This window comes from Crocodylus porosus, unplaced genomic scaffold (genome assembly GCF_001723895.1).
Source record: "Crocodylus porosus isolate Cpor-Errol unplaced genomic scaffold, CroPor_comp1, whole genome shotgun sequence".
NCBI classification, from domain to species: domain Eukaryota; kingdom Metazoa; phylum Chordata; order Crocodylia; family Crocodylidae; genus Crocodylus; species Crocodylus porosus.
The window spans coordinates 93,740,550-93,751,605 of NW_017728943.1; positions in this window are offsets into that span (position 1 = coordinate 93,740,550).

An 11,056-nucleotide genomic window follows, 5' to 3' on the forward strand; every position below is an offset into this window, starting at 1 on the left:
ACACAGTCAAATGGGTCGCCAACTGGCTGGAGGGCCGCACCCAGAGGGTGGTAGTGGATGGGTCCTTCTCAGCCTGGAAGGACGTGGGCAGTGGGGTTCCAAAGGGCTCGGTCCTCGGGCCCGCACTCTTCAACATCTTCATCAGTGACTTGGACAAGGAGGTAAAAAGCACCCTGTTCAGATTTGCTGATGACACTGAGATGTGGGGGGATGTGGGCACTTTAGAAGGAAGGAATAAGCCACAATCAGACCTAGACAGGTTACAGGGGTGGGTAGGTGAGAATAGGATGGGATTCAACACTCAGCAATACACTACAGATCATAGGCATTGGTGGTTGAACCAAAAAATAAAATAAAATAAAATTAAAAAAAGAATCCTAGAATCCTAACTAGTCTTTCTTGTTTTTAGAGAAGATTCCTTAAAAACTGAATGTCAAAATAGCTTGCACATATCCAGGGGGAAAAAAAACCCAGCCTTACTTGCAGAAATACTTTTATCTTATTTCAATTAATGATCTAACCAAGCTTTCTTGCATCAAAATTGAAAAACCACTGATTGCTTAAGAGGCAGCTGAAAAAAACCCCATAATAAAGCAATATGCGTTTTAAGCAAAAGTTATCTATTCTTTTCATTTGAAATGTAAGAAGATCTCCCTTAAGTATGAGTATTTCTGACTTGGAGTAAACCTACCTTTATTTCTCATCATTTTTACCCATTTCACAAAATCATATCAGCACAAATGACATTATGCAATGTACCTCATAATATTCATAATCCCAAAGCCTTTCTTAGGCTGCTTCCACTGCGGATTTCTGCCTACGCTTTAACAAAAGTTAATGAATGGAAAAGCATGCTTTCTTTGAAAACCGAATGAAAGGGCTTCAATATATCATATCTCAATAAGAGGGAAAAGGTAAAATAAACTGGAAAAAAAAGAGAATGTGCTTAACAATGTTTGAAATGAAACATAGTTTTTAAAGTTGGCTTAACGTCCAACAGCATCAGGACTAGGGAGCCAGTGTAATATATTGTGTGATCTAGATAAGCTGACATTTAAAACAACCATAAAGATGATCAGGCAAGGGTTAGTGACTGATAATTTAAGTATTACATACAGTAGGGGTTTCAAACACACCTGGCCCCCTGGGACAGAAAAGGAATATAGGGCCAGTCTGAGGTCCAGGGTTTGCACGTGAAGCTGAAACAGGGCATGTGCTGTGTGACATGAGGCCTGCACTAAATCTGCCACCTCAACTGGTTCTAGTGCATGGGGTTGGTTTGTGGGCCTGATCCAGACCAGATCTGGAGTCCAGGGTATGCAGAGCTGGTCTACCAAGGCACCACGTGCTCTGTGTAACCATGTGTTAATCCCAATCGGGGGCTCATGGCATATAAAGCACATGGGGCCAGCACAGGGAGCATGATGCATGCAAAGCCTGTGCCAGTCCAGCCCTGCCTAGAGCCAGCCAAGCCTTACCTGATGGGCAGGTATGGTCTGTTGGCCCAATCTGGACCAGTCCTGGAACAAGCATGTAGGGCTAATCCAGCATAGATACCACAGTACCATGTATCCTGAACCAGCTTCTTGTGTCACGAGCAATAGCTGTGCTGCTGGGTCCATGGTTGCATATGCTGCATGCCTTGCACAAGGATGGGGCCAGTGCATGCTGCATACAGTGCATGGCAGTGGTTCAAGACCCACGGGGCTGCATCCGGTCCACAGTCAATATCTTTGATGCCCCTAATGAATACTTTTCTGCCTACTAGACCACGGAGTAGAATGGCTTTGAGGCATTCCTACTTCAGTGATCAGTGGTTTACCACTTTTTGATGGCAGGTCAGAATGTATTTGGGTAAAGATAAAAGGTGAAAGATACAGCACCAATAGAAAAATGGAGACTTATTATAGGCTACTATGTCAGGAAGAAGATGTAGATGAGGCATCTTTCACCAAGGTAACAAAACTAACCAGAAGTCATGAGATGGTATGATGGGAGACTTCAATTTCCCCAGACATTTGCTTAAACAGCAAGACACAATAAAGTCAAATATGATATATCAAAGCCAGTTGCTAACTTGTGTGGGGGCAACTTTCCAGAAATTTGAGATTACATCTATGTATCTTCTATCATTTATCTTGGATCTCATTCTGACCAATGGGGAAGATGTGAAAGTGATGGGAAACATGGGAGGAAGGAATCATGATATGATAGAATGCAAAATCTTGAGATGGGACAACTATGAGAACGGTATAACTAAGATGCTAGATTTCAAAATGATGGATTTCAGTGACTGAAGGACGTAATAGGCATGGTGCCATGGGAAGACAGGTTGAAGGATAAAGGCACACAGGAGAGCTGGAAGCTTCTAAAGGAAACAATATTGGAAGTTCAATGAGAAACTGTTCTGACATGATGGAAACATAAGAAGAATGGTAAAAGACCAAAGTGGCTTCACAAGAAGATTCTAGGATGCCTCAAATGCAAAATAAAACATAAAAGCAATGAAAAAATGGGCAGGTCACCAAGGAGCCTTATATAAACAGCAAGAATCTGCAGGGACAAAATCAGGAAGGCGAAGGAGGCTTAAAGACAAGAAGAAGAGGTTCTATAAGTATGTTGACCAGAAAAGAAAGATCAAGGAAGTTGTGGAAACTGTTAAATAGCCATGGCAAACTCTCAACAAAAGATGCAGAGAAGGTGGAGCTCCTGAATAGCTACTTTACTTCAGTCTTCACAAAAATATTAGGCTGTATCTAGATGGATGATATGAATTATTTGCATAAGGAAGGGCAAAAGTTGAGGAATGAGATAATGAAAAAAAATCAGTCAGAGAACTTTTGAGCGGTCTGAATAAATTTAAGTCAGCAGGGCCTGATAACTTCACCCCAGGGTAATGGAGGATAGGCCTGCATGAGTAGGCAGCTATTTGATCCGGCTTTGGATCCAGCCACTTTGGATGCCAGGGATCCGATCCAGAGCTCTGGACTAGGTTTCCACTTCGATCTGGCTGAAGTGGCTCTGAAACGTTGGAGCTGCCTTGGAGATCCAGCCATAGGGTATAATGGGGAATCAATTAAATATCTATAACTTTGTTGTTTTTTGTCTTATTTGGATGAAGCTTGCAGAGGTGGTAGCCTCTGCTGAGAGCCTGAAGCCTGCCAAAGTTCAAGAAGATAGGTGCAGAGGTTTCAGGGGAACTGTACCCCAAATTTCTGAAAGCAAAACTCAAGTCACATCTATGTGTTACAACACAGGGGGGTCAAAACTGCAGAGGTGGTGGCCCCTGGTGAGGCCACAAAGCCTGCCAAGTTTCAAGTTGAAAGATGCAGAGTTTTGTGGGGAGGTGCACTTCAAGCTGCTGACAGGCAAAACTCATGACATAGATGACCCTGTGTGTGTTAATGCGCAGCAGGCTGAAAACTGCAGGGGTAGTGGCCCCTGCTCAGGCCATGAAGCCTGCCAAGTTTCAAGGAGATAAGTGCAGGGATTGGAGGGGAACTGCATCTCAAGCTGTGGACAAGCAAAACTCGTGACATGGGTGACACTGTGTGTTAAGACACAGCAGGGTGAAAGCTGCAGGGATGGTGGCCCCTGCTGCAGCCATGAAGCCTGCCAGCTGTCAAGGAGATATATATCCACACACGCATGCACACAACTAATGGATAATTTGAACGATTATTAAGGCAAGAATAAGTCAAGGAGATTAAAATTATACTATAAATCATGTTGTCTTGTTGTACATTTTGTTCTTGAACAAACACATAACCTATTTAAAATTTATTTATGATACCATTGTTAGAGAAAAGGTTCAGGCGGGACATCAGGAAACATTAATTTACAGTTACGGCTGCCAGGCTCTGGAATGGGCTCCCAAGTGAGGTGGTACTCTCTCCTGCCTTGGGGGTCTTCAAGAGGAGGCTGGACAGATATCTGGCTGGGTGATATGACCCTGACGCCCGTTTCTGCTCAGGGCAGGGGGTTGGACCTGATGATTTGTTTAGGTCCCTCCCAACCCTAAGCACTATGATACTATGATACCACAGGAAAAACTGCTTATGTAAATATATGTATATTTGAACCCCTTTTTGGAATGAGCTTTTAGTCCCAAATCCCAAATGAGATATTTTTACTTTTACTGGGGCAAAAGCTTAATGAATCACTTGATCTGAAAATCTTATCAATACTCATGCTCTTGATTCAATTTAAACTGTTCAGCTTGCTTTACAGTGTTTACAACAATCTCTTTGAAACAATAAGAAAAACCAGAACATTGAATTGAAATGGCTAGGACTTTCTATGTTTAAGCAACAAGGAAAATTGGGAATTTCATAATACTTTTGTTTCAAAAATGAACATTTGAGACTATTATAAGATTGCAAGACCGCTGCTGCAAGTAGATGTAATCTACACACATGCATGCTTCTCTTTTTTCTATCTCAGAGATCAGGGGCTGGTTTATGGTTGGAAGAGATCTTTTGTTTTTCAGACTGTGCCTATAACTTTTTACATCAGAGAGCAGACTCAGGCACCCTGAATGTCTATCACGCTAAGCAAAACAATGCCTCTCTATTCTATAGAATGACAAACTGTCAACTTGGATATATGAATTTGAAGATAAAAGGCATAAGAAAAAGAAAACAGGTGGGAGAAAGATTTCTGGTTAATGACAATCTGGTGAAATCCCTTTCGGGCTTATCTACTTGTACTGAGGATTATCTGCCCCTAATGCAACACTAAATATCATAAAGAAAACATAGTGCCCTGTTTCAGCTTCAGCTAAGAGAAATTGCTGATCTTCAAGCTGAAATAAAAATCATTTGTAAACTACCAATTTCTGCGGCAGGTCAAGTCTTTGTACTGACAAAAACCTTTTATTTATGGCATTCATCATTCTATTGCCTCTAAATAAGGTACTCAGCATATCTTTTGTGTACTTCAGACCTTCTAGCAGCAACAGAAAAGACATACATCCACAAGAGCAAATTTGCAAGACAATAGAAATATTATGCCACAGTAGGCCAAAAAAGGCCTCATGTTTGCATATGGACTTTAGAAACCTAAAATTAAAACAACAACAACCACCCTTTGTTATCTAATCTAAGTACAATTCCATTTAATACAGATAACAACTGTTTTTCCCCTCTTACCTTTAATGGCACATACTGAAAGAGTGTTCACAATCATAGACATTTTCAGTATGCTGGTGATACAGTATGCTGATGACACAGTAATCCTTTGCTTACACAGGTCAGCTGCCATGGTACAATACTAAAATTGTTATATGAAATAGTCAGAATTACCCAGTGACTTGATAAAAATCAGCTTACTTCAAATCTAATCTGGGGACAGTACACAGATCGCTCTGTGTTAGAGAAACTGCAAATATGACAGAACAAAAGCATAGCGCTGAGCTACCAGACGCAAAAATAAAATCAAGTTTTCTGTGTTTTTTTGAACACTAAAATAATGTGTCACTGCTATGGCAGGTCATATGAGACAACATAACAGAATTCAAAACATCTTGAAGGCTGGTTTAAATATATTTTTTTTAAATGAAGATGCTCATCTCTGCTTAATTAAACTATTTTTAAAGTTTTGCTTAATTTCCTTGATTTTCTTTTGCTTACTTTTTGCCATTGCACCCTCCCTTCCTTGCTTCCTTTTATTTTTAACTCTAGATTACAAGTATTATGGACAAAGAACCTAATGAACTTTGATTTTTCTCAGGCCCAGCAACACATACCAATACTAAAATGGTCCTTGATTCAGGTTCTCATATGTTCATTTTACTTGACTTCTACTGAAGCTAGCTCACTTTGGCCCCATGGGATGATCATAGAATTGGTCCTCAATTCCATCTTCCCCATTTCTTAACCTCAAATGGACCAAAAAGACTTTCTACCTGAGAAAAGAACCACAACATTGGCTTAAACCTGAAAAATATCATAAACTAACTACCATTTCAGAAAATATGAGCAACAACAACTCCCTATTTTTTTCCTTATCTTTTCTTCTGTTTGTGTTAAATTAGCAACATAGAAGATCTGCATCATGAAAAGGAACCCTTGACACATGGTTTAAATGAGTCAAGGGATAAACCAACATTGTACTAAACTTTAAAAGTACAACAGAGTTCTAACAGCAGAGTAACAATAATCATCAACAGCTAAATTTTGGGTTCTCAGAAAAGTAAGAATAAGGTAAAATAAAGAGCAACTCCAGCATTGGTAGAATCCAGAAGAGAATCAAGATCATGACAAGAAGCTGCTGAAAAGTTAACATGGACTCCTTTGTTTTCCAGATTACTAGGGCATCATCAACTAATATATTCAAGACATCATCTACCTCAAATGCAGACCTAAAACCTAAGGCTAAGGGAACATGAAGATTTAAGGAACAGTCAGAATTAGTGTCATCATCTTTCTTGTGATTTCAGAAATACATTATTTTTTGCAACTGGGGAAGAGAAAAGAATTCTCCCTGTTTCTTATTCCATAAACCTAGTACCACCATGTTCCCTTGCACATCATTAGAAATCACAGGCCTTTGCTTAATCTAGTCCAAGCAGTGCATAACTACTGAAGTATTGCCTAGTGAAATGTTTCCCTTTCTGAAATGTCTTTTGCACTCACTTATCATTTCACTCTGGAAATGTTTTATTTTGTATTCAAAAGCAACACTGTTTCAGGATCTATTAGTGTAGTAAAGGGAAAAAGAACTAATTTGAAATTATTACCAATCTAGCATGCCACAGCCATCAACAAAAGTAAAGCACTCATTAGTTTTCACATCACATTGACTGCATTAGCCTTAATTCATTCCTGTTCATCAGGGGGAAAAAGAGGGGAAAAAAACATGAGTGAAAAAGCAAATAAAAAGACCATTATTTCATGAAATGAAGATAAATAATCTTGACATGCAACTACTGGATTTGAATTTCAGTAAGGAGGAAATATGGCATGAATGGAAGTAAGGTAAGCATTTTATCTTTAGCACTTAAAAATAAAACTTAGCAAGGAAATCACATACACAAGAGTACTCTTAAGTCTTCCAGTGTGTATTCAAAACTATAGTAACTGACACCAAGATATGGCAATCAGGAAAATATGATAAGGAGTCACACATGTTAGTAGAAGCTCATTCTGCACAAGCAATCAGGTGAATGAATGTTTCCTTCTTTCTACCTTTAATATCACTGGACTTAGAGGTGAGATATAAACAGGTGCATTTATCTTTCTCATAACAATAATGCCGATATCCCATTAAGAGGTATACTCAGGGTGCAGAAAGAAGTTATGTTTGTTGCACAGTCAACCCCTAAAAGCACTCTACAGCCATGCCCTTACAGAAGAGCATGGCTGCAGAACACTTTAAAAGGGCCCGATCCCTGCAGAGCACCTTCATTAACTTGGATCAGTGCATTCTGGTGTGGGGAATTCAATCCATATACCTCAGCCACCAGCTCAGCTGAAAAACCCCCAGACTGAGCTCCGTCTGCTTTCTTCCCTGCCTCCCATTTTGAAGATAGCACTGCAGCTGGGAGGGAGAAGGGTAGCACTGGGGTTGGGAGAATGTTTGCTGTTGGATCTCCTAACCCTCATGATGTAACAGCAAACATGAAACCAAACAGCAAATTGAACAACATTTACTCTAACTCTCACTCTAACTGAAGTAAATGGGAAAAAAAAAAAGATAGTGTAGGATTTGGGCCTTAATTAACACAACCAAGTTTTCCACTTAGCTCACTAAGAGCCTTGTTACACGTTACACTTAACACATAATATTTAGATTATAGTAAGCATTATACAACTTAGAAAGTCTTCTGAGGAGTCATACATGAATGTTTACTACAATATAAATATAACACATGCTTAGTGTAGTATGTAGCAAGGCCCTTAGTGAGCTAAATGGGAAACTTGGTTGTGCTAATTAAGGCTCAAAACCTTCACCATCTAAATACAGTTGTGAGTTGGCTTTGGTGAAGTCCCAGGGTGAAGTCCCAAGGTTTCAGCCTTGAGACTGCACTGAACCAGTTTGGGTCTCTCATGAGATCTAAGGGCTAAGACCAAAAAATCAGGTAAGTTTCAGGTCTCAGTCCTCAGACTGTACCAGAGTGATCTCAGGGCTGAGACACAAAATTCAGCTGATCGTTGGTCTCAGCCCAAGGACCCACTGGAGTCAATTCAATACTCCCATGCTTTCCTGGGGCTTTTGATCCCAGCATCAGGACCACAGTTGACTCTATTATTCCACAGAGAAGTCCCATGCTATGGAAGCATATAGCATGTTATGTTACTTAATGTGATGGAGAGATGCTTCTACCCTGAAAGGCCTAACTTTACTACAGTATGATAGCACTTAGCATATATTATCCTGCTTGAATTCTCTGACACTATTTTTTTAAGTGCAGTTAACATGTGCTAAGTGTAATGTGTAACAGCTCTAAGGGTATCCTGTATACCTTACAAAAATGATAGTACCCTGGAAGTTGATGCCCTAGGGGTAAGGACAGATATTGAGTAAATGTTTTCGCTTGATCTGAGCCTTCTATTACACATAAACACACACCCTTGTCTTATGGAAACAAAGTCAGAACTCAATATGGAGCTCTGCTGTGATAAATACCTAATCTATGCTACTTTCTTGGCAGTCAGAGAGAGGGGCACAAATTAGAAAGGATCCCTCTTCCCTACCCACACAAAATCTCTATTAAGAAACCAGGTGGGCACATCTATACCTGCGTTTGATCCAAGATCAGTTTACTTGCAAATAAATTACTTGTGTGTAAATGCTCCTGGGCAGGCATCTACACATGCAGGGATGTGGGAACAGATTTGCTGCTCCTAGCAACACACTCCTTCCATTTTCTGCAGCCCTGCAACAGGCCTCTGCCACCACTGGGGGGAACTCAAGGTGTCCCCTGGGTGCTAGCCCAGAGGCTGGAAGGGTCCACTGGGCTAGGAGTCTCCGGGGGGGCTGCCTGCTGCCAGGTTGGGGACAATGTCCCTCTGCCCCACGAGCAGGGACCATTTAGCCCCAGCTGAATAGGGTAGGGGACTTTGAAAGAGCTGCAAGGGAGGGGCAGGTCCAAGCCCCTTGCCCTGATCCACCAGTGGGGCAGCTAGCAGTGAGGCCCCAACTGGGGCCTGGCTGGGAATTCCCTGCCCCAGCTGGGGGACTGCTGCTAGCTGCCCCACCTGCAAATGGGGCAGGAGACTTGGACCTGCACCATACCTGCAGCTCTTTCCAACCCCCATGCCTTGATTGTCTGATTGGGGCATGGGGCTGGAACCTGCCGCTGACCAGGACAGCACCCAATCCCCACTACACAACTGTGAGGTGTGGGCTGGAGAGTCTGTTTCGTGTTCAGCTCTGTGAGCATGGACCTGGGTGGGGAACAGGCTAGGCACTTGTTCCCCATTCAGCTTCATGAGTGTGAAGCTGGGTGAGGAACAGGCTCCCCAGCACCAGCCAGCAGGGACCTCCCAGCATCGGCTCTGACTGTGAGGCTAGATACGTATCTCCCAGCGCCCACTCCATGGTCACAGAGCCAACACCGGCCTTGCTGTCATGGAGCTGGCACTGGGAGATACGGATCTCCCAGCCCCGATTCTCTGATCATGATATCAGTTGGGGGCTTGGTAATCTCTGCTGCCAGGGAAGGGTGGCATAGTCCTCTCCCAGGCTTCACCATGGAGCCAACTCCAGCAGCAGGCAACTCCTGGGAGCAGGGAACAATCCCTGACCCTTGGTGGTTACATGACTGGAAGGATATTTGCTTCCAGTCAGGTGTCTACATGAGTGCAACTATGTAGTAACCACTCATGGGTAAATTTGCTAATTGAATTTGCAGGTAGCAAATTTACTCTTGATTAGTGAGGTTTACTTCACAGTAAGCATGTGCACATGTAGACACACAAGCTTACTGCATAGTAAACTATGCTACTTCATAGTAAAGCATCTCATGTAGATGCACCCAGTGAATATTTAGTCACTGACATAGAGCCTCATATTAAAATGTTTGTCCTACAAATTGTCCTGATTCTTCAGATATCTTTTCACCCAAGATAAAAGAGAGGTAGTGATGGAATGTTTATTTGGCATGGGAGGCCCTTTTATATTAAAAATAAATAAAATAATTAAAAATTTCCCATGGCCTTGTGTATACAAGTCAAACTTCCAAATCAAACCCAGGAGATTGCAGGATTAGGCTTATTGCAAAAAGCATATAGACAGTTCAAGTAAAAAGGCACATTTACACACATCAAACATAGGTACCACTGCTCTGATTTTGGGTTCTAAAACTAAGTGATTCCTCACCTGAGATTGTGTAATGAGAGTATTAATGAATTCTAAGAAATACTAAAGTTTCAGTCAACCCTAAATCTATTCCACACTCTTAACTTTTAAAAACACTGAAAATATAAATGCACAAAGCAAACTGCAACATAGGAGTGAATTCTTATAGTCCACAATCTGCTCTGAAACAGCACAGAAGTATGCTTTAGAAAAACATTCCCTCACTTGTCCTTATTTCAAAGAAGGTAGTAATCTGCTATGACTCTTTAGCAGCAAGGCATTATTACCTTGAGTTGCAACTTAGGAAAAAAAGCACTATTGATTTTCATTGAAGTGTTACAAACAGAAGGAATGCAGAATCAGTGCCTTCTACCACAGGAGACTCCATGTATTGGGAAACTCAAGAAACTCATTTATCATATATAAAAATATTTCATTTAGTGGGGTCTCATATTAGTTAAGTATAGACTTTGGGTTTCAAGTTTGAGTTGGAATATCTAAGGGCTTCCACTTGTCAAATGTAGCCAGAAATCATTTTAAGGATTTTTTAAACATTCAATTCCTAATATATTTGTCTCTCTATTTCCTCACTTCTCATGTTGCCATCATTCATCTTATTTTGTTTTCCTCGGATTATTCCTATAAGGACAGATGCAGATACCAAGATGCTCCAGAAAAGTCTCATTCCATTAAACATTGATTATACTAAGGGTTGTGCAAGAATGAAAAAGCATGTGAAAAAAAGGATGGGAGA